Source organism: Cynara cardunculus (genome assembly GCF_001531365.2).
Source record: "Cynara cardunculus var. scolymus isolate 2C chromosome LG 5, CcrdV1, whole genome shotgun sequence".
Lineage (NCBI taxonomy): Eukaryota > Viridiplantae > Streptophyta > Magnoliopsida > Asterales > Asteraceae > Cynara > Cynara cardunculus.
In genome coordinates, this window is record NC_037532.1 from 7667308 (window position 1) to 7670211 (window position 2904).

Here is a 2904-nt window from a genome sequence, read left to right on the forward strand (position 1 = left end):
TGCTTTTCAGGTACTAAGTAAGTTATGTGGATTCTGGGAGCATTACTTGGATCACATCGATTAAGACAGTTTTTATTGTATTCGTAAATACTTTTGTAACATTGGAATACTGTTAAGTCGATGAACTAATTATTATGAATCTTTGTAAAATGTGTTTCTCTTAAACTGTTGCCAAGACTCGCTTGTTTGTTAGCATCCCGTGTTTTCACTTTAGCGGGGTGTGACAAATATCTTATATAACCAATTCAGATAAAGCACAAGATTGACAACCCCTATCAAGTTAATGGGAAGAAAAAAAATCCAATTATATATATATATATATATATATATATATATATATGAAGCATGGAAATTATTATCAAAAAGCGAGAATCATACCACTAGACCAAATGCCCTCCTGTTATTACCTTCATATTGTTCTTTGTATTTATAGTGTAAAACATGGGTTTGGACATTTGGTGTAAGAAATGTGTTCATTAGATATGTCCTAAATGTCTCGACTACAATCTGTATGCCCTTTTCAATCTAGGTTTTTGAGGGGAAGAAGAAACGGATTTGTGTTATTGATCATTAGAATTAAAAACCTCTAAACAAGAGAGAGGATCGTTTTTTAGGCTATATACGCAAATTTCTCCAATGAAAGCACCACCAGAAAAAGGTCTACCAGATCATTTTTACGATATACACTTCAAAGGAAGTGGATGTAACAAAACATAAATCGTTCAAGTATATAATGTAAAGCTAATCTGTCAAAAGTTATACAAAGTTTACCATTCGAGCAGCCGAGGGAGGAAATACTTGAGCGACAAGGAAGAAAGGAGGAGGGCCGAGAGCGATGATGGATGAGGAGGAGAGTCGGGACCAAGGAGGGAGAAGGAGGAGCTATGAGAGAGCGGAGGGTGAAACCTAATCAAGAATAATGGGCAAGTATGGAAATGTAAAATCTGACTCGGGTAAGCATGAAATAGACGTTGTCCGAGTACGATCTCGGTCAGATCCATGATTTCGTAAACACATTGACTGCTGACCGAGTCAGCCGGATCAGCAACTACTAAACAGCCCAAAAATGTCTAATCGAGTTGTAAAATCTTCAAACTGTAGGTAGTAGGTTCATGTTGAGTTATTTTTATTTGAATTCAACCCAACCCAATGAACTCGATATCCTTTTATTTCTTGGATTTAATATGATTATTGAGTTTTTATTAATATGTATATTAAACAATTACACCATTACGTACCCTCTTCATATACATATATTTTCAATCTATCATCCATCGCTATATAACTCCTTTGTGTATATGTTTAATAACTATGAACCCCCTACACACACACACACACACACACATATATATATATAATGCATATTGAGAAAATTAATTGAATGTGATATACTTAAGATTTAAGAATTATAAATAAGTTATACCAAATGGTTGATGATGAAAAAGAAATTATGAGTAGACTAGAGAAAACAACATATTAAGGTTATGAGAATATTTTGATATAACAAAGTATCAACCCAACTGATAAGTGTTAATTTATTAACCTTATTACATCATTTTATTAACCATTTTCCTTTGTTTTATTTGCCCGTTAGTGTCTTAATTGAGTCTTTTTTATGTCTTTTTCATATATTAGTAGTTATATAGTATATCTAATGTTAATTCCCTGTTTATGCAGATTTTTGACGATTTTTGGGCCCAGTCCTACGGCAGTCCTATAGGACCAGGAGTGGCAAGGTCCTATAATACCTGTCCGGGAGCTGAAAATCTGCTTGGGCCGTGAAGAAATGGGCTGATCCATAGAGGAGGCGTGGTCAACAACCTTGGGCCTGGTCAAAGCCCAGTTTTGAAGGGATTTTTGTCTTATTAGTTGGCACCCACTATGGGACCTTCCTTGGCCTATATAAACAAGCCTTAAGCCTTGTTTTACATATACTTTTTGATACTTTTTGCATACTTTGGAGATTTTTGGATGCTCTCTACCATTGAATCCTTATAATCTTTGTGTTAGTTATTTTTAAGAATATTGTTTTCGGTTCTAAGCTTTCGGTTATTATTGTTTGACTTTTCAAGAACCGATTTTTGTAAGTTGTGACTTCATTTTCAAGGTTTAATTTAAGCACTCGTATTTAATCTTCATCTTATTTCTGTTACAAGTTACGTTACATTTTCTTACTATGAATTCGTCGATCGTTGTTGCTTTACATCGGATCTCATCATTTGTGGCTCACGGCTAATTTACGTAGTCTAAATAAACAGTTTTTACGAGTTTGCAAGTTATTTTTTGGGTCTTTGTAAAACAAGTTTCGTTACTTGACTTGCCAGTTTTCTTCAAAAGTCAACCTCATTCCCCAAGGTTTTCAAATGTCAAGTACTCTTCCCATCAAAGTACCATCACTCATTTCATCATGTACTTTCTTCCATTATGATTAGATTAATATTAATTAATATTATTTAGTTATTAATAATTTTTATTTCAGTATTTATATTTCAGTCTTTATATTTCAGTATTTATATTTCAGTCTTTATATTTCAGTCTTTTTATTTCAGTATTTATATTTCAGTCATTTACATTTCAGTCTTTATATTTCTGTCTTTACTTTACTGCAATTTACATTTCTGTCATTTAATTTCCAGTAATTTACTTTCAGTCATTTATATTTCAGTCATTTAATTTCCAGTACTTTAAATTCCAGTATTTCCATTTCCTGTAATTTATTTTCTGTAATTTACTTTTCCGTCTCGTTATTTATCTTTCAGTCCTTACATCCTTCGAGAGAAGAAACCGAGCGATGATGGGCTAACGCCTTAGCTTGGGGTGTAACGGGAAATTAAGACCAAAGCCGATGTGAAATACAAAGGTGTCTTATTAGCATTATAGTCTACTATTTATTTCAGGTGCTTA